Genomic DNA, 25,959 nt, shown 5'->3' on the forward strand with positions numbered 1-25,959 from the left:
AAACAGCTTGCAATGATATGCAATTGTGATCTGGGCACGTTTTAAAGATGGATTTTAAGGAAATTGCATCGACCCAAGTAGGCTCTTATCAACCCCTTGATCTTGAGACCTTCTTCAGGAATGAGATTCAATGTGGTACAAGGCTTGAGACTCTCAACAAGCAGCAATGCTTCCTCCGATTTGGAATCAATGGAAGGGATACCAGAGAATGGGGGAGAAATCCCTACTCAAACATTAAACGCTAGACCCACCACTAGCTTGATAGGTTGCATGACTAATTGCTTCAAGGGTTTGGCTTTGATTGCAACCTTTGCACCTAAGCAAGTGGCATATCAATTTGGGGATGAGGGAGTTGAGGTTAGCTCCAAGGCCACACCTAATGTCACTTTACACATGAGATCCATGCATGTGGAAATCCCTGTCCACATGGGACCAATCTTAACTGGCAAACTAGATGCCCATAGACCAAAACCTCACCCATAACTTACTGCTAGATGGTAGGACAAAAGAGGAGGTGCAAGAAGTAGAAGCCCTAATCCAAGTTGCTAGGGTGAAAGAGGAAAAGACCTTATGCTGATCCCTATAGCGATTAGCGACCCAAAATGCACCAATTGGACAAGCCACCCAAGCTTCATCAATTGCACGTGGTTGACAGCCTAGAGAGCACCTTATCCAAGGTGGATCTAGGTATAAGATTCTTGGATATATTACTATAAACCGAGAGCTAAAAATCTGATGCAACCTAGGAAACCTTGATGAACCTAGCTAAGGACCTTATTTATGGTATTAGTTGGGAGGAAATTAAGTAAGATGTCTCTACTTCCACAAACAAGGAAGACCAACTTTGAATGGCCATGGAATGTATTCAGGCTATTATAGAGCAAGAGAGGCGTAGCTTAGATAGGGAATCACCATGCCCATGTGACTTCCTGTGACACAGGTTGGGACAAGAAACGTGTGAGGCCCTACCTTGGGTGATATGAAGAAACAATTAATAAGACCTATTGATCCCACATATGTGGTGATTCCTGCATGATGTACCAAGCCCCGACTGTTGCTATTGTTCCTTAAGGTTACACAAGACTGTAAGAGTCTACTAGCATGAGCTTCACATTCTGCACGACAGTAGAGAGGTGCCTACTCAACATGTTGTTAGCACAATCCCAGACTGTGTTATTGGGTACTGCACCACTCATAATGGCACCACTTGTTGAGCAACCATGTAACATTGCCCATTAGTTTTATGCCCTAGGTCACAACTATGGCAACCACAGTTGTAGCAGTCCCTATAACAATGGCTCCAATCCTAGTTAACACATCCATATCATCTGCTGGGCCAAAAAGAAGGAACCTTCACCCAACATCCTTGATTTCTTACGTCTTCCTCTACTTTACAAATGTAACCTAGAGAAAGGGGGACATCCTCACAAATGACTAGACTAGTGGTACCCTTTGCTCATATGTCATCGATATCTATGGGAGTTCCTGTACAAACCCCCACCTATCAGAATCATGTTACTCCTCTAGGATTCATGCCATTACACCCGTAGGCAGTCCCCTTTGTAGTACCACATGTTTCCCTTGCTATACCAGTACTTCCAGTAGTAACAATAGCTCTCCCAACTCATCGAGTAGCCTTTGCTCACAAGGATTGGGGAGAGCAGTGGCCAAAAGTATAGGATGGGTCATGAGATAACGAATGGAGTAGCTTTGGAAATATTGCACAAATCATGAAGCTTAGCACAAGTTCAATGGAGAGGAAGATCCTAGAAGACATCTCGAGGTATTTGATCAAGTTTCCAAGGCCTTAGATCAGAGGAATGAGCTTGCAAAGATCGATGCCTTTAGCCTTACACTAGATGGCAAGGTTGGTGATTGGTATCGGACCTTGAGACTTGACGAACACCTAAACTTGATAATTATTCCTAAACTAGTTTGTGTGTTAGGGGGCTTTGTAGAGTGTGGCTTCATAGTTACACAAAGCGCTCAGAGAGAAGATGAGTCAGTGGAGAGACTTTAATATTCATCTCAAGCATTGGAACTCTTGCTATGCTCTACATGAGCACTTCTTCAACAATCAACTATTTGATCAATTTACCCACGGGGTTAAACATGAAGATATCCATAATTGTTTGGTCAGTAGAGGTATTACCACATGGGAGGATGTCATAGCTAATTCCATACAACTTAAGGATAACTTGATGATCAGGGGAGTCACAACTTCAGATTCTAAGTCTATTACATTGGTAGTAGCCTCAGTGGTTATTCCACCACCACTGCAAAACCTGCTAAAGGTAATACCTTAGCAAGAATGACTTGGATTGACTTCTCAAAAGCTCTCCAAGATGAAATGCAAGCTAGAAAAGCTTCACGGACAATGTGCACATGAGACCAAGGAGCTTCATTGGTGTGTCATTTGCCATCAAGGACATAGCACCAACGAATGTCCAATTTTAAGAGCTTGTTATAATAGTAACTATAGGTTTTGGGAGTGCTATAGTCACAAACCTTGAGATTTCTTAACACTCCTACAAGCTCACCAGTGACAACAAGACCATAGCTAGTTTTTTTGGCACCACAAAAAAGCCCTAGCACTAGGCCCTATAACAAATCACACGATGGTTTATCATCCCATGCAACAACTTCTATCAAAGGGCATGCACCATGCACTCATATGCCATTACCTTCACTAGTCTCAGGACCACAACAATCTCCACCAAGGGTGACACCTCTTAATCAAGTAATGTTCGAGGAGCCTACTAAATGACCAAGAATATGAGATGTATGTTGAACCTATTCCACACCTCTTTGGGGACCCCATGGAGCCTACTAAATGACCAAGAATATGAGGTGTATGGAACCTATTCCACACCTCTTCAATGCAATGGGAAGGAGCATGCCTCTTCATGTAGTGGATGGGAGAGGGGGAGTCAAGCCAGTTTACCAACTTGCCGAGGAAGGGGCCAGGGACATCAATGCAATGGGAAGGAGCATGCCTCTTCAATGTTAACACTGTTAAGGTCCCAATCGAGTTTTGAAATTCCCTATAAAGTTTCCTCAACTTAATCAAGTTGTGCTCTCAAACATGCCACTGGCTACTTGTAACCGTTGTGGCATAGATAATTGGATTAAGGATTGCCCCAACAAGATTGTGGTGACAAGTCCACAGACGGAACCCATCATCACACCCCTAAACATTATTGGGGTGTGCAATCAAACCTAAAGGTAAATCTTGAAGAGTCTATATCCCACACCTTTGAATGTTATCACTCAGCTCTACAAGCCCATAACCAACATATTCTCTAACAACAATCTATGGCCTCAGTTAGCAGAGTCTAAGAAGAAGAAGGGCCATAGGAGAAAAATTCAATTAAGAAAGAATGAGAAAACAAAGGAGACCAAAAAGAAAAATTTAGGAACGACTTAAGAGCCAATCTTCATTAGGGACCTAAATGAGGACTCGAACTCCTTGGGACAAATGGGCCAATTCTAAACTTGGCAAGGAAATACCACCACACCCAACGCCAAGAGCACGAGAAAGGAGACCCCAAGGGGAGCCTGTAATACCTAGAATTAAATCACATATGATAGAAGAAGATTGAAGAAGTCCAAGAGTTTAGTGATTTAGTTACAAAAAAACAAAAGGATCTTGAACCAAAGCCTAAGCAAGTGAGAGTCTTAGATACTATACACCCTAGTACCTTAATGTCTACTACTACTGAGATTCAAAAACCTCTAGATGTGCCGAGTGTCATCATAGAAGAGGCTGAGGTCTCCACCACTCATATTTTGATCCCTTGAAGGGATAATGAACGTATGGAAACCCTTAGCCCATCTCAAAGATGGATTTTCTAGTCTCACCCGACACTTTTTTATGGAAAGGAGGTCATGAGTTCACCATTGAACATCCCCAAATTGTTGGATTTTATGGCCTCACAAATAAGTACAACTATAACCGCCCAATTCAATGTGATCCTACATTGTTGGAAGCGATGAGAGCTCTCCTTAATGGAGAACTCAATGTGGGATTACCACAATTTGATGACATGCATACAACACTTTCCATCATACAATGGAGACACCTTGAGTTGTGCCAAAATCAATAGTCCAAGTGGAAGAAGAAAATACCAAATCTATGGTTAAAATTTCACTTAATAAACTGGGATAATCCTTTGAAGGTGATGAGTCTAATGCATCCCCACCAAGGACATCACAATAATGGGAGTCCTAGATGTTGCGTGGGGGTGAGCATAATCACCAAGAAATGTCAAGAGAAGATGGCCAAGCCGTGCCTAAAAGTCTCAGATATCATTGTCAAGATGGTAGATGAAATTGTCTCTCCAAAGCTACTAGGATGTTACGAGATTTAAAGATCAAGGTTCTTAAACATCGGGTTAAACATACCTTCATTATTATGGACTTTTCCAAACAACCTGAATCATATGAAATGATCTTAGGATGCCCTTCATGATAAGAGAGGTAAAGATGGTGCATGACTAGTCTAAGAACCATGTCTACCACTAACTCGATGATTCCATCATCATGGTTGATCTTGTGGCTGGTTGCATACATAATATGGGTAGTGGAGGACTTTTTAAAAAAAATTCAGACACCACCACTCATGTAGCCCTGTTACAATACTGCTATACCCGTAGAGACAAGATCAATGTAGGGAAGGACCCACTTGACAAGGATGCTAACAAACAAGCTATCAGCCTGAAGATGATCTAAACTGGATACATATGATGGCTACAATTGATAGTTGAGGAACCAAAGGAACTACATGAGATGATCTAATATTTATAGAAGGATGCATGAGAGGACAACTAATAATGGCCCAATAGGGCTATAATATGCTGGTGCATGCGATACACATCGCAAGTTTATTGACAACTATGGCCCAATGGGGCTACAATATGCTGGTGCATGCAATACACATCACAAGTTTATTGACAACTCGGGAGAGGAATTATAAAAAATTATGTATTGCAACCCTCCTCCCATTGAGTCGATAGCCAAAATTGATGTCAAAGATGAACTAAAGATTAGTTGTTCCACAAGGTGGAAGAAGAACAAGGAGTTGGCCCAAAAAGAAAAGGAAGAAGCAAAAGCTACAGCTAAGGCAGCTGAAGAAAATCAAGAGCCAACAGCTAACTTGTGCCCTTCCCCAGAGCACTATAAAATATTTTACAATTGGGAACCGCAAGTTAGCATTTGATAATGCCACACCAAAACCAACAAGTGAGGTAGGAGTCTATGATGGTATTGGGATCTCATATTTCATGTTATGGGAATATATTTTAAGCCCTTAATAATATTATTCTACCCTCTTAGATAATTCGGGGATGCTTGGATTATCTTTGCGTCATGCCAAATTATGTTAATATCATGGGTGATACCATTATAAATATTAAAAGTCAATATTAGGTAATTTGAGAAAAATCTCACATTTTGGGAATCAATTACTCCATATAGTTTTGGACATATCTTAAACATACTAACTCCAAATTTGTCAGAGATCATAGAATGCCAACAAGCCAATGACATGTTGATGCAAGATTTGGCTAGTGCTCCCATACTACAAGTGCCAAATTGGGATGTTATCTTCCATGTGCATATTCATGCTTCTTACTTTGCAGTTGGAAGGTATTTGGCTAGTGCTCCCATACTACAAGTGCCAAATTGGGATGTTATCTTCCATGTGCATATTCATGCTTCTTACTTTTCAGTTGGAAGGTATTTGAATGATGCAAGATTTAGCGTCTATCTCTAAACCCATTCAAATGCTAATATTAGGTCAAACATGGAGTCATCTTAAGACATATAGTGTCCAAAAATGGAATTTCCATAGAAGAGAGTAAAATAAAAATTATCTTAGAATTAGCCCTATCAACAAACTACAAGGGAGTCAAAAGGCTTATGAGACATGTAGGCTACAGGCAATTCATCCTCTTCTATGTTAAGATTACATGTCCCTTGTGTATAAGCTTTTCATTATATTTGAGTGGACAAAAGAATGCCAACAATCCAATGACATGTTGATGCAAGATTTGGCTAGTGCTCCCATACTACAAGTGCCAAATTGGGATGTTATCTTCCATGTGCATATTCATGCTTCTTACTTTGTAGTTGGATGTGTCCAGCCAAGTGAACATAAACAGGAATACCCCATAATTTTTTCCAGACAATTATGTGAGGCTAAGATGAATCATACCACCACAGAGCGTGAAGGTTTAAGAATTGTATATACCATGAAGACATTGCCTTCTAGCTAATAAATTTATTTTCTATCTTGATCATCGAGCCTTGCTATACCTTGTCAATAAACCTTGCTCCACAAGGAGAATCATTAGGTGGTTGTTGATACTTCTCGAATTGGATTTAACAAAGTGGTACAACCTAGCAATAAACACCTCGTGGGCTGATGATCTATCTCGTGTATCTAATGGTGAATCACCAATTGGAATAGATGATGATCTTCCTAACACTATACTATTTAAAGTTGAGGCTATACGAGAGTGGAGTGAGAAACTTGTTAACTTTCTAGCTAATGGTTTTGTAGAGGTAAAGAAGCTAAGGAAATATCTAGCAAGGAAGTTGCTTAAAGAAGAAGAACCTTACCATTTGTTTTCTAGAGGTGAAGAAGCTAAGGAAATATCTAGCAAGGAAGTTGCTTAAAGAAGAAGAACCTTACCATTTGTTAAGGAAACCCTACCCTAACGTGTCACGGGAAGTTGCCTATCTACCTAGCTTAAGCTAGTAGGCTCAAGAGCTCCATCATAGCCTCTCATCAAAACAGCCGTTCTCCCACACTCGTTGTCTACCCGAGGTGGTTTCTCTAATCCAATGGGCAATGCAACCTCTCTTGTTGGCAAAGATTGTGTGGGATCTTTGAAGAGGACGATTGCGTCATTGGTAGCTTAATCACTCAAGCAAGAGGGAGAGATGAAGCAAGAGGGAACAAGTGATTAGTACTAATCACTCCCAAACTCTAACCCTAAGCACATCACACATGCTAGATTAGAGTTGCAAGAGAGAGGGAGAGAGAAAACTCCACTTCTATTGCAAAAATGGAAGAATGAGTTACAAACAAGAGAAATTGGCTTTTATAGTTCCAAGCCTTTTTCCACCACCCGGGAGTAAGTGACCCGGGGCACCCAAAACATAGTTTTACAAGGCTTTCCTCTAAGGATTGGCCAACTAAACAAGATCCTCTTGTCTTTCCTTCAAATCTCAATACTTGGGAGCATCTTTAGGGCGTTTCCATCAATACTTGGGAGCATCTTTAGGGCGTTTCCATCATCAAATGATGGGATTTACAATATAGCACCGGCACCCATTACATAAGTGTGCGGACATAGTTGCTGTAGAACATTTAACTAATTAACATAGTCCCCTTCCTAAACTTGATCGCGTCCTCGTGAGATCAGTAAGAGGTTGTCGAGGCACATGTGGGGAAGTGTCACACTTGGTTGGTTCTCTTGTCTCTTCGGAAATGAGAGGGGGTGGGGGAGTTAGTAAGATGGAAAGAATTTAGTGGAGTATTGGTGGCGATTAAGTTTTCCAGCTAGTTTGATGGGCTCTTATGAATTTTTGTTCTTGTAAGTGCCCAGTAGTACTCTTTATTTTTTTTAGGTGTTTTTTTTCCTTTTTTGTCGCCTTTGGGGTGGGACATCCTCATTAGAGGATTCAGAGTACTTGAATGAGTAGACTAGTATGGAATACTTAATGACCAGTATCCAAGTGGTAGGTGGTATTATTAAGGAGGGGTGAGTAAAACAATGGTGTTAGTAAGGAAGTGGAAAGGGGGAATTCTAGAGGGATAAGGAGACAACACGCATGGAAATTGCTTGTGCTCTGAGATATTGTATGTTGATGGTGGTGATGTTTATGGAAGCTTTAGCATCTTTGTCAAGACACTATAATGGGTATCTTGGCTCCTGTGGATGTTGAAATATTGGGTTGTGGTGTTCTCTCTTTTTCTTTTTGTATGTTGTCTTCTTTTGTCATTGGAGCTTTGGGATCCTATGTTGATAGGAGTGATAGTTGATGCGCCAAGGATGTATAGGTATTGAACTGAAGAAGTTATGGTACCATTGACCAAGCTTGCACCCATCATGGTCCCCCCCATCCAGAGATGTACTTGGATGACTTTAAATGATGAAGCTTTATGCGGCGTGTGCACATAGGACAGAGCCTAGTGAGAATTATAGGTGTTGAGGATGGCTAAGGGCAAAACGTGTGCCCATGGTCCTCATCACCTAGATATCCCTAATCACCTAGGGAATTTTTTTTTGGGTCCTCATGTAGGTGAGGACATACATGTGTTTATTGGTCAACACCCCTAAAGAGGTTTTTATATTGAGTGGCCCATTTGGCGAGATTTGTGAGCTTATGTTTAAGTGTATCTTTGAGTGGTTGGATAAGCTTTGCCATTTGTAGCACTGCACCTTAGTTGGGTGACAAAGTTGAGGGGTGGGGTGGAGCATCGTGTGGTTGAGGCTCCATTGGGGAAAAGGCTAGACGAATTCAGCTTTTGAGTGCCCATGGATTGGGTGTGGGCAAGTCTGTAGGATTTAGTTGAGGAAGAGGGGCCTTGCTTGTGTGTTGGTCACCAAACCATATTCGTTGATTGGATAGGCACTGGCTTCATTGGTGTGGTTTGGGTGAACTACTGAGGGTTAAGCCGTGGGAGCCAAATGATGGGGTTCCCATCATGGAAGCCTTGGGAATCTAAGAGGCGTGTGGGCACCCATTGCGATCGAGTGATGAAGGTCCATGGTTGTGTCGAGGCTTCTCGGTTTTTGTTGATAAGGCTATGATTAGGTTGTTGATGCACAGGATAGGATTTTAATTGCAACTTTGGGAGCCACAGCAGGTGTGTATTGCCTTCATGGAAGCCTTAAGCTTTGAGCACATTGGTAGGAACGTAGCGTTATTGGCTTTGCTATGCTTGGGGTTGCCTAATTGGCAGCCATGGGGCTTTTGTTGTAGCTTCTTGCAGTTATTGTGGTGGATGAGCACAATTGGTGTTCTTGGGTATCTGTTATCCATCATAATTAATTGAAAAGATTAATGCGAATAAAGGATGTTAAACATAAGCTTAAGTATTGCATAATTTCAGAGAGAACAATCGTCAAGAATATAATCTACTATAAACATAGAACATGGCAAAGATTTGCACACACAGAAAACACACAAAACTCATAGACAAGATAACCTCACTGATTTATTCATGTACTTCTTACAATTTATAGCAAGTGTACAAAGCACCGCTTGACGTATAGCAAGCGTGCAAAGCACCGCTTGATGTTCCAGTATGATTGGTTGTGACTATTCATTCATTTATTCAAACTGGCAGCAGCGGCCGCCTAATACACTTGGCACACATAGTGGACTCAGGGTCCCATAATACAAGCTCCAGTATCAATCTTTGTCTTCTAAAAGTAAGTTTACAGAGGCTTGCATAGACGTCATAGCTGCACCACCTTGTCATTCCTCCTGTTGTCTGCTCTGCGAGGTCTCGACGTCCGAACCAGTGAATCATGCCGCTCTTGCCACCAATCTTGCAACCATTGCAATGGGTGTGGTGCTGAGGGGTCTACTCGGGCAAGTTCTCTATGAGTATCTGGTAGCCAGGCAAAACTGCCCATGCTGTAAATATTTCCTAGAAAGAAAATCATTGGCTGATTCCCGCCAGGGTGGTTGCTTCGGTAGATATAGTGCTAACACATTTCTAACCAGAAGCATAATCTTCTTCGTTCTTCCTTTAGCCTCCTTTCCTTCCTTATCCATTCTCGTCCAGGTTGTATTGCTCGCCCCGCACCGCGCATTCGCCATCCGGCTTGTGGTCGTCCACTTTGTTGTGTGGCAGACTCCTCTGATTCTCTTGCAGTAGCAATAATATTTCTGATTGTAAATCTTGCACTCTTCACTCTAGTGCAGCTGCATGCTCCCTCATAATGTCAAGTTGTGGATTAGAGTTTGAGCCTCCATTGCCACAGAACAGGCTTTCCACAATTTGCATCTCCGTCGGCTTTATCGTCTCTGGAATCACCTCTATCAGTTGCTTTCCTTTATCCACCAATGGTTTGTTCCCAAGCTTGTTCCCAAGCTGGCCTGCTCTAACACTTAACATAAAACCCGTAATGGGTAGCATGGCCGGTGTCTTTTCAGTTGCTACTACAGCCGACCTTGAAGCTGCTGCTCTGGTCGACCCAGCTGGTACTGTGCGGCTACCCCCAGTTTTAGTTATGGTGGCAACTGGGGTTGCTTCTACAAGTGCATCAGCACTTCCTTTCAGGCCACCGCTCCCTCTTTATTATAATCAACATCATCATTTGGATGTGGGGGTACCGAATTCTAGCATAGCGGTTGCACCGATAAAGTCCAAAACCGTATTTGGCATTGTCGCTCCTCCCGGACCTCTTCTATTAATGCGGCCACCCGCCCATCCAGTTGCTCCATATTTAAGGTTACTGCCTCGACACCCGGATTCTAGTTAAGTGCTGCCACAAGTGCATTTTGCACACGGTAGCCCGCAATTTCCTGTGATATGCCAGCCGCAACCTCTTCCTGTGCGGTTTGGGCGGACTGCAAATTTATGCTTTGCAAAGCTTATGCCCTTCTGTTCTGAACATCCCACAGCCGCTTGTTATCCACCCACACTCGGACCAGCTCAGCCTTTTAGCTCTTGGATCCTCCTATTGGCCATCATCGCAGACCATTGCTCTGCTGCTCTTGTAAAAAATTGGGCGCATGTCCGGAAGTGTTCTCCTTGCACCATAAAATCCGGGGCTTTCACGGAAATCCCCTTGCAGGTTGTTCACTTGTTCTGGTCCCATCCTCCGCACTGGAACTTCTGCCACTGACTGTGTGGCCTCCTCCCTTGCCTTGAATGCTGGGTGTTGGCTCTACTGTCGGTACCGGTACAGGTCACACTGACTCCCTCCATCTTTTGTAGGCAGACGATCTTGCCTCTGAAGTCTTGTGCTTCCCCAATTCAATAAAAGAAGGATGGGAGATAGGAGTTACTGAGGCAAGCCTCTTTGTGAGTGTCAAGGTGCCTTCTACATCCTCTGCTTTGGTGCCTTGGCTGGTGGCAGCTTGTTCTGGTATTGATGACTCCGGAGTCTCCTTAGACTCGACTGGTCACACCAGCACGCCAGTCTCCACATGTTGCTCTAAGCTTATTGTGGCTCTGCCACCACCACCTCTGCTCCGTGGCACAATGTTCTAGGTTTGGAAATAGGATTGTAAGAAACTAACCCAGCTTAGAGTTCCTAGTGGCATTCCCGACTATCTGAGCCGCCACCCTGGCTGCTTCTTGCCGGATTCTCAGTTTCAGCACCTTGGCCCATGCCACATGCCTAGATTCTGTTGTGTCCAAATATCCTTTAGCCTCCCTTAACAGAAATTGTATAAGTTTTGGCCTGCATCCAGATCGCCTCCAAAAACCAGTGATACCCCTAGCGCATGTATTCTAAGCATCCCATAAGATTGTACCTCTCAGAACCCTACTTAGCTCCAAAAACTCCATCTCCCCTCTAGTAGGAGTGTGGGCAACTGTGGTGGTGCCATCCAATGGTAGGAACAAGGCCTGGAGCTGTGAGATCCCTATCTCCCCACTGCGCAACAAATTCAGGGGTGCTAGCAGTGGAAGTAGCACTTCTTGCGCAGGGTAGGGTCCCTCACTCGGGGCCTCGCCCACGGATATCCGGACAAGAGACTAATCCATTGGTTCTTCCAAAACCAAACTCGGAAAAGCTTCCCTTACCCGAAAAGCACGGGCAATTCCTCCAAGGTAATTTTTCTCTAACGTAGTCAAAAAGCCTTAACTAACTGAACTGATTTGATCGAACCCGTAAGTCCCATAGTCACATCAGGGAAAAGATTGCACTTGGATCATAGAGACCAATGCTTTTTTCCTCATTGAGAGGCACAGCCATTTTTGTCCAAGATTTACTTCATCTATCGTACCATAACAGAATTGAGTCTCAATTTAGGGATCCATCAATCCAACCTAGCCCCATCCAGTCCCGTGGGGGTTAGCCAACTGCCCAACCACTGTAGTGATGGGATCCAATGAAGAATTTGGTTAGGTTTTATCCTGGGTACCAGGGAAAAGAGTTCCCAGGTCCCCTAGCCGGGTATTCATGTAAACGTAAAATTAGTCATACCACTTACACACCCAATATGAAATTGCCTTTTTCACAGAATCAGTTGTCTTTAAAACAATCATTTAATGAAATCATAGAGTCACTGATCATAATCCTCAAAATCTTTGGTTGAATCCTTAATTCCAATCATTCCTTCATTAGTGTACCTATGGCATCATTGGCAACCAGAACGCTCACCACCTGTCCACTCAGGGGGCCTTTTCGATAGTTCCTAGCTCACCACCTGTCCACTCAGGGGGCGTTCCTAGCTCATACTAACCGGCAATATATTTACATATCAAAATGGAATCTCTGTTGAAGATCAGCAAGGTCAACCAACGGATCCATATAAAAGAGCCAAGGACTCATCCATTGAGGACCAGCAAGGTCAATCAACCAGATCCATGCCCGAATTCAGAAAACAACTCTTACTCCTTGTTCCAATATCTTCCTCGACGCACGCGTGGGTATCGTCAGCGACCCAGAGCCCGAGCACCGTATGGTCAGCACCCTCTAGGATCCTTCGCACGTGACCTAGTGCTTCACTCATAGGCCGCTTCCTTGGTCCCTCATTCACCGCACCAGAAACTCACCATTTTAATTGAACCGAGGCTGGTCAAGACCTTGGCCGACCTTGTTACGCGAGACGTCCTCCATTGACTCTGCATCAGCTGTTGCAACTTTATCAGACTAGGTCTCCACAACCTCATTCACAAGACGGTCAAAATACTTTACAACCATTTAAAAATAGGTCATAAATACAGTTTCTATAACGAACTCTCGTCTTTCCACATTGTTCCACATCAATTCTCATTTATTTCATGTGTATTCCCATTCTCATCACATCTTTTCTCATTTATCCACATCAAATTTCATCCTCTCGCATCTACCCATATCCACATCTCATCACATCACATTCATTCATATCTCATCCATTCAGAACACATCACATTCACTCACATCACATCTCATTCATTTTACCTCACATCTCATTCATTCACATCTATCCCGATTCACATCCCATCACATCACATTCATTCATATCCATCATATTCACATTCATTCATATCCATCACATTCACATTCATTCATATCCATCACATTCACATCCACATATATTTATGACACATCACATCTCTTTCCATCACATTACATTCTTTCACATACACATATATATCCATTCTTTCACATACTCATTCACATCAATTCTTTCACATATACATTCACATCCATTCTTCACTTATACATTTACATCCATTTTCATCACATATCATCCACTCATATCCCATATCATTCATTTACATCCTGATTCACATGACATCACATCTCATCCATTCATTCACATCTATCTGATTCACATCACATCTTATCACATCTACTCACCTCACATCTCATCACCTCTATTCACATCACAATCACCCATCCATTCATTCACACTTATCTGATTCTCATCACATCTCGTTACATCTATTCACCTCACATTTCATCACCTCTATTCACATCACATCCATCCATCCATTCACATCTATCTGATTCACATCACATCTCATCACATCTATTCAACTCACATCTCATCACCTCTATTCACATCACATCCATCCATCCATTCACATCTATCTGATTCACATCACATCTGATCACATCTATTCACGTCACATCTCATCACCTCTATTCACATCACATCCATCCATCCATTCACATCTATCTGATTCACATCACATCTCATCACATCTATTCACCTCACATCTCATCACCTCTATTCACATCACATCCATCCATCCATTCACATCTATCTAATTCACATCACATCTATTCACCTCACATCACATCACCTCACATCACATCACAACCACCCATCCATTCATTCACACTTATCTAATTCTTATCACATCTCGTTACATCTATTCATAGAATTTAAATATAGAATTTAAGAGAATTCTAATTTTTTATATAAAGATTCTTTACGCATCTATTTATGCATAAAAATCAACTTCAGTGGGAATAACACTTTTATAAAAATAATTTTATGCATCTATTTATGCATAAATTCAATTTTAAGGAAAATAACACTTTTGAAATAAAATTAAATCCTTTATGCATCTTTCTTGGCATAAAATCAATCTTAATGAGAATAACACTTTTGAAATAAAAATAAATCCTTTATGCATCTTTCTATGCATAAAATCAATCTTAACGAGAATAACACTTTTGAAAGAAAAATAAATCCTTTATACATCTTTCTATGCATAAAATCAATTTTAATGAGAATAACACTGTTGAAAGAAAAATAAATCCTTTATGCATCTTTCTATGCATAAAATCAATTTTAATGAGAATAACACTTTTGAAAGAAAAATAAATCCTTTATGCATCTTTCTATGCATAAAATCAATTTTAATGAGAATAACACTTTTGAAGGAAAAATAAATCCTTTATGCATCTTTCTATGCATAAAATCAATTTTAATGAGAATAACACTTTTGAAATAAAACTAAATCCTTTATGCATCTTTCTATGCATAAAATCAATTTTAATGAGAATAACACTTTTGAAAGAAAAATAAATTCTTTATGCATCTTTCCATGCATAAAATCAATTTTAATGAGAATAACACTTTTGAAATAAAAATAAATCTTTTATGCATCTTTCTATGCATAAAATTAATTTTAATGAAAACAATAATTTTATAATAAAAATTTCCATAATGCATCTTTCTATGCATAGAAATTAAATTCAATGAAAATAACACTTTTATAATAAAAAGATTTTCAATATGCATCTTTCAATGCATAAAAATTAATTTCAATAATTAATATCAATGATATCCATGCATATTCATAGGTGAATATGTACATGGAGTAAATAAAAATATTTCTTTTAGAATGCACAAACGGTGGGAATTACTATTTTAGAATAACATAAAAATAAACTTTATTTTTTCTAAAATTTGGAAAATTTTACCATAACCTCCTTTTTATGGTTGATCATTTCTCAATTTTTAACATTCTATTTTCAATTTAAAATTAACCCCAATTTGAAGTAAAGTACTCTAATCTACTCAATTTTCACTTTCTAGTGAGTAAACAATAAGAAAAGTTTAATCAATTTATTTGTTACTCATTTTAGGATAAAGAAAGACTGAATTCTTAAGGAAGATAAGGGGTAGCCTTTTCATCAAGGCATAACATTAGGATTCACTTTAATCAACTATAAAAAAAACAAGGAAATCAGAAAACCATAGATTTGAAATTAAAAAGTAGAAATTTTAGCTTACATGGAGTTTTGTAAGCTTTCCTTTGGCTTGAGGGATTGAGGGTTCTACTCTTGTTTGGATCAAGAGTGGCCACCAATTTCTTTGGAGAGGATTTAGTAAAAAATAATTGAATTATCAAGTGAATTCAATGTAATTGGCTTTGGGTAGGAGTAGAGTAACAGTGCATAAACACTATTAACCTTTTACAAAGGGGGAGGCTTCTATTCATAGGAAAAAATGAGCCTCTAACCAAGCAAACTGATTCTAGAATTTTCGAGATCAGTTTGGTCAATTTTTGACCATTTTTGGGTCAGTTTAGCTTACTTTTGGATCTAGTTGAAACAGGAGGGAGGAGAGATGAAAATATCTCATTATTTATGAGTTTAAAACTCCTCCACACATGTGAAATAGGTGCCTCCTTCATGAGGGGAGATCCCCACACTGAGGTGTCCAAAATGCATCATTTCCTCTAAATATCTCTTCTTTTTTAACTAATAAACCTTGTCCTTAGTCAACTCTTCATCTTATGTGAGCATTTACTCATTTTTGGGGGATTTTCTTTTATTCTTCAATTTATCTCCTCCTTACATTTGGATTAATCTTATTGGTCCATAGGAACCTTAATTGGAGCATAATTCAATATTTTTTGAAAATCTAGACCCTTAGGCTAAGGTCCTTTATACCTATTTTTAATTAATTCCAATTGCACATTGGAAAGTTCCTTTTGAATTTTTGTTTCAGGGAAAACCATTTTAGACACTAGGAGGATTTTTATATCCAAAAATATCTCAATTTTGAATTACATCTCTCTAGACATTTTCTCTCTCTAGGCCAAAATAGGGTAAAACATGATCTTTCTTTTATTTCAGAGAGGGGAATAATTATAAGATCAGAAGGGGAGGTTCTTACACCTGCACACCTCAAAAGCCGGAGGGAGGACTATTATAGGTGCACCCACTCTTCTGTCAGCACAGCCAACGCTCCCCTCTGATATGTACTTCTGCATGCAGCATCACATCATAGCAGCTACACCCGCTTTGGCATAATAACTACTCCATCCCAACCATAATTGGCATGTATTAAACCCATATTGAATGCCTAATAAGTGTTCTCAAACCGAGTACTCTCGCGATGACCTTGCATCTTTAAAGCCACCCAATTCGCTGCCACTTCTTCATTAATGGGAAATGGACACCGCAAATCTTTTGCATGATAGGGACGCAACTGAAACCCATTAACTATATGCAATAATAGCCAACCTTGCATATCCATCAGAAAAGCATTGCCTTCAATATTGCGGTAAATCCAAAACGGTCCTGCCCCCAACAAAACTTTAACTTTCCCGGTAGCTTGCCCATTCGAGTATTGAAAACCGATACTTCTTGCCCTCTTTCGAAAATACGTTTCCTGGACAACCGGTCCACCTGAGCTCTCTTGCGGTTCTGTAATTCTATCAACAAATAAAAACTCTGCAACCGGTCTTCTTTCGAATTTTCCAAATTTGCCAACCGAAACTATAAAGATTCTTCTAGAAGTAAGCGATCTTCGACCGCAATCCGAAGACTTGGAACCACATACTCTAAATGTGTGACTGCTTCCATCCCAAATGATGCCAACTTGAATGGTGTCAATTCTATGGCTACCTAGTCCGATATGCCCATAATGCACCCGGCACAGCAGCAGCAGCTTACTCTCCCAATCCTTCCTATGAGTAGCTACCAGTTTGGTCAACATTTTTCCCAATGCTTTATTAGTAGATTCTGTTAGCCCATTCGCCTGTGGATGATATGGAGAAGATTTCTTGTGAATTACATAAAAGATGCCATCATCCTTCGTACCATCTTATTGACAAAATGTATGCCCTTGTCACTGACGAGCTCAATCGGACAGCCATACTGCATCAACACATCCTTATACAAACACTTGGCTATGGATGCTATGGTATTATCTCGGAATGCCCAAGCTTCAACCCATTTGGTGTGCAATAATCTGTGGTGGCTGTCAGAATATACCTGTTCCCAGTTCTTTGTGCTACTGACTTAATTGGCCCAACAAAATCCAGTCCCCACTTTTGAAAAGGCTCCAACGGTAATACTGGTTGTAGTGGCATCCGGTCCTTGGTTGTTGGCTGCCCTAATCTTTGACAGGAATCACAATTCTTGACAAACTTCTGTGCATCTGCATGTACAGATGGCCACCACAATCCAGCTTGCAATACTTTCTTAGCAGTAATTGGGCCCGTAAAATGTCCACCAGCTACCCCCACATGGACTTCAGCCAGCACCGCTTCCTGCTCCATTGGCAATACACACCTCTGCAAGACACTAATCAGATTTTTGTGGTATAATTGTCCCAATACTACTTCAAAATGCCGGCTCCGAAGTGCCAATCTTTTCTGTTGATCTATTTATAGATGAGCTGGCATCTCCCCAGAAACCAAAAAATGCAACATCTCATCATACCATGTCCAAGGAATCTGCACACCTATATCTTTCACCTCTGACTGGACTGCAAACAAGTGTGCATCAGGAAATTCATCTTCCACTCCTACTGGCAATTCTCCATTATCTAGTCTGGACAAATAATCGGCTATAACATGCTGACTCCCTAGTCGATGTACCACAGTATACTCAAATTCCTACAATAAGAGCACCCATCGCGCTAATTTGCCCGTCAGATTCTGTTGCTTCACCAAGTACAACAATGCAAAATGATCCACATGAAAAATGAACGGACGTCCCAACAAATAATGCCTGAATTTCTTCATAGAATAGATCATCCCAAGACACTCCCGTTCTATCACTCATTGAATAATTATTTTCAGCATTGGATAGCCAGCGGACTGGCATAGAATACAGGCTGGAACCACCCATCCTCATTCTTTTTCATCAAAACATTGCCTATTTGCGATATCCGAGGCATCTACAAAAACATGAAAATCCTGCTCCCAATGCAGGGGATCAGCACCGGAGCCTTTGACATTAATAACCGCAATCTTCAATATGCTACATCATAGTCGGGAGTCCACTAGAAATGAAACTTTGGAATATGTGTCACTAGATTTAATGGTACCACAATATGGGCCAACAACCGGAGATGTCTTCCATGCCACCTAATCTTCCCCAAAAATCGACTTACTTCCTCTAGATTGTGTGGTACACGCGCCTAATAATAGCTACTGGGATCCACCGCAATGCCATCCTTAGAGATGATATGGCCGAGTATCATGCCACTATTTACCGCAAACACACTCTTCAGCAGGTTGAGGCTCAACCTAGCCTCCTGACATTTCAGCAAACATAACCGCAAATGCATCAAATGCTTACAAAATTCATTGAAAACACTGAAATCATCCAAGAATACCTGCATAAACTCCAACAAGTAATCTCCAAAAATTTCCTGCATGTCCTGCTAAAAAGTGGATGGAGCATTCTGGAGTCCAAACCACATAACGGTACAGATGAACACTCCCCAGTTTGTAATAAATGCGGTTTTAGCCTGATCCTTCAGTGCCATCGCACTTGGTTATACCCACTGAACCCATCCAGGAAAGAGTAAATGTTGTGGCCTGCTACATCATCCAAAATACAATCAATGTATGGCAAGGGAAAAGGATCTGAAATAGTGACCACATTCAACTTGCGGTAATCCACGCAAATCCGCAATTTCTTGTTCTTCTTGGGTACTATAACAATTGGGGATATCCATTCTACTTTATCCACTGGAGCAATAAATCCCACTTGCAGCAATCTATCCAATTCTTCCTTAACCTGTTTAGCCACATGCGGATTCATTCAGTATCTCTGCTGCCTAACACGTACCGCATATTAGGCTTCAAAAATTGATCTTATGCTGGTAACCAAGACCGCATGACCATGAGCAGCAACATGCAACCCCACTCCCCTAATAACTAGAATATAAAACAATGGAAGATAGAAGATACAACAATGAAAGAGGAAAAAAACCTCATGTTACCTTCATGTAACCTGACTGAACACCAGCACATGCCTTGGGGTAAGGGAACCATACAAAGGCTTAGCGAGCGCATGAGCACAAGGTAAGCCGAGTGAACCATAGACACCCACAACATGCCTGGGTGGTGCCTCGAAAAGAGGCCACTCCCCCTCCATCACTAGCATGCAACTAGCTACAATGCATAAGGACATAGGTCAAGCAAACCACACACACCCCCAATGAGCACAAGAACGAGGGTACATAGGCCCAACAACAAACAACAGAGGGCCAACGAGCATGTTACCAGAGATAGAGACCAACCCATTAATGCTAGCTAAGATCACATGACCACACAAGGTAGCAACGTGCAATTCCACTCCCTTCATAACTAGAACATACAACAATGGAAGATACAACAAATGGGAGAGAGAAAAAACCACATTATTTTCATGCAACCCAACCAAAGACCACGAGCAACATCATGCAACCGAACTAAAGACCACGAGCAGTATCATGCAACCCGACTGAACAAAAGCATCATGCAACCCAACCGCATGTTATTTTCATACAACCCACCCGAAGACCACGAGCAACATCATAAATGTTTTCACCAACCCAATCGAGCTGCTCATCATCGGCCTCTCTGTCTTGATCTCTGGGGTGGCTGCATTGTGGGGTACATTGTGCAGCACCATAGGTGGCAAGACCCTACTACCAAGACAGGGTCCCCTACCTACCTGAGAGGAACTTGATACACAGGTACCACAGCAACAGGAGGAGGATGATTCAGACTATGAGAGAGACCAAGAGGAGGTTCCTGCAAGTGCGTGCAAGTGTAGAAAGGTCAAGCTCTTCAAGCCAAGGAAGTCCCAACCTCGCCAACACACTAACACAACACATAGAGCTCCAAGGAGAAGGATGCGCCAAGGGCATAGGGCTCTACAAGAAATCAAGTTTTATCAGAGGAACACTGAGTTGCTGATAAGAAGAGCCCCTTTCGCTCGCATAGTGAAGGAGATTCTCCCCAACGATATAGAACAGAGTTCCGTGTGCAGGGGATTGCCCTTGAAGCATTTCAAGAAGCCTTTGAGGCTTACCTTGTTGGGCTTTTTGAAGACACGAACCTCCTTGCAATACATGCAAAGAGGATTACCATATTTGCCAAGGACATGCAACTAGCTCAGCGCATTCGAGGCGAGTGAGACACGATCTAGAGATCTTAGATGTTAACCTTTTTTTAAGGCAACTCTTTTGTTTCAAACCCCCCCTTTGTAACAAGCCTATTTGGCTTTCATTTGTAACCTTCTGATCATTAAAATTTTAAGTTTCTCTTACAATGTCTCGGTGTCATCATGTTTGTTTAACATGGAGTGTCTATCATGTGCCAGTTTGTCACCCAAGGCATCAGAAATGCTCCTGGAGGAGTGAGGAAGCTATGCAAGAACAGTGCGAATTTGGCCTCTGCAACGGCGATGTAGGCTCAAAATTCGCACTATTCTGGAACTTCTCCCCTAGCCACTCAGGATCATTTTTGATGCATTTATAATGAAGTTGAGCACACTAATTGTGAGAAACAGTAGTTTATAAGATAAAAACACCTTTACTCATGTGTAAAAATATAGTGTTTATCATCCTCCAATGCATCAGAATTATTCCTGGAGGACTAGGAAAGCTATGCCAGATTAATGCGAATTTAGGCTCCGCACAGCGGCGGTGCAGGCTCAGAATTTGCACTGTTCTGGCACTGCTCCCCCAGCCACTTAAGATCATTTCTGATGCATTTATAATGAAGTTGAGTACACTAATTGTGAGAAACAATAGTTTATAAGATAAAAATAGCTTTAATCATGTGTAAAATTACATTGTTTGTCATCTAATGCATTAGAATTGCTCCTGGAGAACTGGGGAAGCTATGCCAGAACAGTGCGAATTTAGGCTCTGCAACGACGGTGGAGGCTCAAAATTTGCATTGTTCTGGCACTGCTCCCCCAGCCACTCAGGATCATTTCTGATGTATTTATAATCAAGTTGAGCACACTAACTGTGAGAAACAGTAGTTTATAAGATAAAAACACCTTTAATCATGTGTAAAAATATAGTGTTTATTGTATCAGAATTGCTCTTGGAGGACTGGGGAAGCTATGCCAGAACAATGCGAATTTAGGCTCTGCACAGCGGGGCGGGGCAGGCTCAAAATTTGCACTGTTCTAGCACTGCTCCCCCAGCCACTCAAGATCATTTCTGATGCATTTATAATTGAGTACACTAATTGTGAGAAACAATAGTTTATAAGATAAAAACAGCTTTAATCATGTGTAAAATTACATTGTTTGTCATCCAATGCATCAAAATTTCTCCTAGAGGACTGGGGAAGCTATGCCAGAACAGTGCAAATTTAGGCTCTACAGCGACGGTGCAGGCTCAAAATTTGCATTGTTCTGGCAGTGCTTCCCCAGCCACTCAGGATCATTTCTGATGCATTTATAATGAAGTTGAGCACACTAGTTTTGAGAAATAGTAGTTTATAAGATAAAAACACCTTTAATCATGTGTAAAAATATAGTGTTTATCATCCAATGCATCAGAATTGCTCCTGGAGAACTGGGGAAACTATGCCAGAACAGTGTGAATTTAGGCTCTGCAACGGCAGTGCAGGCTCAAAATTCGCACTGTTCTGGCACTGCTCCCCCAACCACTCAGGATCGTTTTCGATGCATTTATAATGAAGTTGAGTACACTAATTGCATCAGAATTGCTCCTGAAGGGCTAGGGAAGCTGTGCCAAAATAGTGCAAATTTGGGCTCTATAGCAGCGATACAGGCTCAAAATTCGCACTGCTCTGTTCTAGCACTGCTCTCCCAAGCTCCCAAGGTCATTTCTGATGCATTCACAAAAACATTGATGGTACAAACTAGAGAAAACAATGATATACTTGATGAAAATAAGTTTATAAAAATTGTATTGTATTCATAAGAAATGATACATCATCTTTACAAAAGCTTTCTTACAATATTGAGCTTCCTTCTCTTGTTATTGGGCAGAGTGTGTTCAAGGAGCGATTAGGCTATTTCTTGAGGATCCTCTATGCCTATGCTTTTGGCTATACCTATACGAGCAAGAAGCTTACCCCTAAATTCAGAACCAAAAACATCAAAGGCAAGGGATTTTTTAATCAGAACTATACATTTGGTGCTCTATGCCATAGAGGCTACACAGAGCACCTTAGAGAGGGCTTTCAAAAAAAAGAGAGTGAAGCAGATTGAGGGGTGTAGTCCCTGTGGATAATGGCGATGCCATCCACAGGAAGTCAACCAAGATAGCACGCCAATGTAGCATCATGTCCATGGACCTTGGCCTGGTCTCTGCTCTGCCGCCGCCTCTCCTAGCAAATGCGTCAATTTCAACCACCCTCTGCAATCAAAGGAAAAATCAAAATATTTTCCTATACATAATTACAAATGTTTCCAGGTTGTAAAAGGTCGATTATTACCTCTTGCTCAATGTCTTCTTTTGCCAAAGTGCTGGTGGGGGCGGAGAGGTCAATCGAGGACTTAGCCTCATCCTTTTTTGGTGCTTTGGTCTCCTCCATCACTCCAACAGCAAGGGTATCCTTTTCAGCCCCTCTAGCTTGTCTTGTAAGGTTGTGAATTCCTCCTCTGGAACTAGGGCTTGCTCCGCGATCTCAACCACAATTTCCTTGACCAAAGCAACTGTCTCTGCAATAGATTCTCCAAGGGGTAATATAGCACTCTCTAGGTGAGGAACACAAAAGTGGCGAGACACGAGAGGAACCTAGTTCCTAAATTGCCCTTCCCCAACCTCTTCACCTCCTGCTTATTGAAGGTACAATAAGCTCCTGCGGGGATGCACATGTTGATGAAGCGTTCAAGGTGCTGGATGTAGGGACGGGCATATTGATGAATGTACTGAAGCAGCTCAAGAGGCACCCATCGATCATTAGGGCAATGGGGAAAGGAGATGGAGTGGGGAGCCAAGTATTGCTCCATGTATGCAATCTACGTCTCATAATGTTGGGACACAAGGGCGAGCGACTTTTCAAAGTCGACTTCACAAGAGAACATGACAAAGAGCTCGCTCTTGCCCACCCACGGGGTGGTGGAGAGGAACTCACAGGAGTTGTCAAAGTGGGAAGCCATGTGAATACAAAGAGAGGTTTCTATCGCGTGAAAATGAGAAAGAAGGCACCTTTGGCTATTTATAGTTAAAATTTAAAGTTTGGCCTTTTCACACTAGACCGCTAGACAAAAAAATTAAAGTTTGCAAAAATATTAAGATTTCAATTAAATAAAGATTGGTTAAAAAAGAGCCTGCTACAAAATTACAAGCATGTCATCTAATCTAAAATTGTTATAATGTCTTCATTTTTTACCCCTCTTGTGACATTTACTTCATGTTGATCTCCATCTCCTTGTTGACTTGAAAGATTGTCATTGCCTTCACCTCGAACTCCTGAAACTCTTTCCCCTCACGTGCATCAAACAGAGGCTGTTTTCCCATATACTCAGTTCATCTTCAAGCTCTTCCACATGCCTACTATGTGTTGGTAGGGCTATGCACCTTGTTGGCTGAAAATTCAAGGTCCCCCATTAGCCATGATTCTGAGACCATGGTTGTTCCCTCCTTACGCTTCCCAATCTGTAAAAATATAGAAAGTGGCACAATAACTAGAAAGTGTAAGGGTTAATTCTAGACATGTAGTGGAATCAGATATACCTTTCTTCTCATCAACTTGAAACTTGACTCTTCCACATTGTCAAAGCCCATGATGCTAAAGTGTTGATGCAGGTCTGCTAGGCTCCAATGCTTGCTTGCTCTGCCACTCGCTCAATCCATCCATTTTGCATCATCATAGCTACCTCAATAGGCACAATTTCTTCTTCTGAGGCTTGAAGTGGGATCCATGTCGTCCCATGCTTTTGCATCCATCTTTGGTAGTAGTGCAGATGCATGTACAAAATAGAGTGTGCCTTCAAGAACCTGAAAGACACTGTAGAATCTACTACATTGCACTTGTACCCATCACCTTGATGTGACCCCTCATTAACCTCCCGACCCTCTCCTAGTAATCCTTGAATGAGGTCAGACCGTACCTCCTTACAAATATACATTGTTTTTGTTTGGTGCATTGGCATGGAATTGAACATGTGCACAAAAACATGTAAGGGACAAAACTAATTTAGCCCTACTGACCTAGATTCCTTTGAAAACTTGAGTGATGTCTTGATATCACTTACCATCTTAAACTTTAAGCATAAGATGGTCCAAGCATCAGGTTTGGGCCATTCGCGATTGTTAAGAGGGGGGTTGGGGATCTCTTCTAGCTTGCCAAATAAACTTGGTTTTTTATCTACAAAATATGAGTGAGAAAAGAAAAAGATATTTTTATGTAGTGCAAGATCACTTGGGCTTTGAGATACAAACATTGCCTCTCCAACGGATGCATATGGATGCATACGTAGCATAGAAAACTCTAGTGAGGGTTTGGAGTGGTTGTTCCTCAACATAATTAATGGGAAAAATATCTGCAAAGAGATATAAGAAAATGGAGAATCATAAGAAAATTTGAAACAAAAAATCCAATATTAGCATGTTGTTAAAGCTGTGTTTATGTTACACTGACAATTTGAAGGAAACCTTGGTCGTTAGCCTTGAATGTACAGGTCTCCAAGGGTATACACATGTTGCACTATGGCAACCAGTCTTTCCTTCTTAGTATGATTGAAGCCTTCTAGCCGCCCCTTCCAATGATGTAGCATATTCCCCAGTTAACGCACTCGATGTGGTCTCTTAGAGCTTGGCTGCATGTAGACCCAAGCCCCAACCCTGAATCTTGTTGGAGCCCAAACTCCATTCTCATCTCTTATGTTATGCAGCACAAGCTCTTCCCACCTTCTCCCTAGGTCTTCTCACATTACTGGAAGAGGCCATGGTGGTAAGGAAAGAGAAGAAGGGAAAAGAAAAGCTTGTTTTACAACAGACGAGTGAAGAGGAGAGAAAGTTTAGGGTTTTCAGTGCAGCAATGGAAAGCTTAAAAGAGGATTAGAGTTTGAGAATAGGCTTCCTGAACCTAGAGTAGACTAAAGAGGGATATAGTTTCTGCAGCAATGGAGAGGGAGAAAGCTTGAGAGAGAGAGAGAGAGAGAGAGAGAGAGAGAGAGAGAGGGAGGGAGATTGAGAAGGGAGGGAGCTTGAGAAGGAGGGAGAGATTGAGAGAGAGGGAGCTTGAGAAGGAGGGAGAGCTTGAGAGGGATGGAGTTTTTGCAGCAATGGAGAGCTTAGAAAAGGAAGAAAGAGGGAGAGGGAGCTTGACAAGGAGGGAGAGCTTGAGAGGTATGGAATTTTTGCAGCAATGGAGAGCTTAGAAAAGGAAGAAAGAGGGAGAGGGAGCTTGAGATTGAGGGAGCTTGACAAGGAGGGAGAGCTTGAGAGGTATGGAGTTTCTGCAGCAATGGAGAGCTTAGAAGAGGAAGAAAGAGGTTCAAAATGAGCTTTCCAAACCTAGAGTATGTTGGGGGAAAGTTTGAGAGGGAAAACACACTTTTGGGAAAAAATTAAAAATTTTCAATTTTTAGG

Source organism: Cibotium barometz, chromosome 25, assembly GCF_041138505.1.
Source record: "Cibotium barometz isolate CiBa-2024 chromosome 25, ASM4113850v1, whole genome shotgun sequence".
Lineage (NCBI taxonomy): Eukaryota > Viridiplantae > Streptophyta > Polypodiopsida > Cyatheales > Cibotiaceae > Cibotium > Cibotium barometz.